The sequence below is a fragment of the Perognathus longimembris genome, chromosome 15 (genome assembly GCF_023159225.1).
Source record: "Perognathus longimembris pacificus isolate PPM17 chromosome 15, ASM2315922v1, whole genome shotgun sequence".
In the NCBI taxonomy this organism is placed as follows: domain Eukaryota; kingdom Metazoa; phylum Chordata; class Mammalia; order Rodentia; family Heteromyidae; genus Perognathus; species Perognathus longimembris.
This window is the reverse complement of record NC_063175.1, coordinates 51,483,037-51,483,904: the sequence shown is the minus strand read 5'-3', so window position 1 is coordinate 51,483,904 and position 868 is coordinate 51,483,037. Positions and strand designations below refer to the sequence as shown.

The 868-nt window shown below is 32.1% G+C and overlaps 1 non-coding gene across 1 annotated transcript; it reads left to right on the top strand.

Annotated features, from left to right (window-relative positions):
• The first annotated feature begins 508 nt into the window (after positions 1-508).
• LOC125364301 lies at positions 509-623 on the top strand. The gene has a single exon (XR_007213464.1). It is a non-coding gene; the product is annotated as a U5 spliceosomal RNA (small nuclear RNA).
• The last annotated feature ends 245 nt before the right edge of the window (positions 624-868 follow it).

The window sequence follows — 868 nt, the reverse complement described above, 5'->3', positions numbered from 1 at the left end:
ACTGAATTAAGCATTTGCATTTTCTTGATGTCAATGACAATTTAATCTGACCATATCCAATTTAAAATATTTTTGTATATGTGTTGATGTATGAACATCTTTAGGGTAATTCTTTTATAAACATTTTTATTGTCAAGGTGATGTACAGAGGAGTTATATTTAGTATAGTTAAAGTGGTGCATACATTTCTTATTGTAGTGTTAGTGCAGAGAGCATTAATTTTTCTCTGTTCTGTCCTTTCTAACAAAACTAGTTTTCCAAAGATCAAGCACGTTAAACTAAATACAGCCACTAAAGAATTATCCTGAAACTCAAGAACTAAAGAAAAAGAAGTCTTATGAATAGTAATATTCATCAAACAAGTATCATTAGAACCCAGTCTTCTCTTATAATTGAGTCCATTAGGAAGTATGTTTTGAAAGTATTTTTGTATAGAACAATTTAAGAATGACATTATTCCAAGGTCATCATTTCATCAGAAAATAATTCTAAGTTAAAAGTTTTATAGGGACTCTGGTTTCCCTTCAGATCATATGAGTTTTTCTCCTTTTACTAAAAATTCTGTGGAGAGGAACAACTCTGAGTCTTAAACCAATGTTTTGAGGCCTTGTTGTAGCAAGGCTATCTTTTCTACAGTCTACAATAAGACTAAGTTGTCTCACCTGTTTCAGGTTTCACAGGCTGTTTACATGTCAATTCTGATTCCAACACCTGGATAAAATGTAATTGTTACACTCTAATGGTTGTTGTTTTGGGGGAGGGTGTGGGGTTTAGATTAAATCTTGCCCAGTAGTTGGTAAATGGTATTCCTTTTTACATATTTTGTCATATATAACCTTTACAGATTCTAGCCTGAGTGCTGACCTTG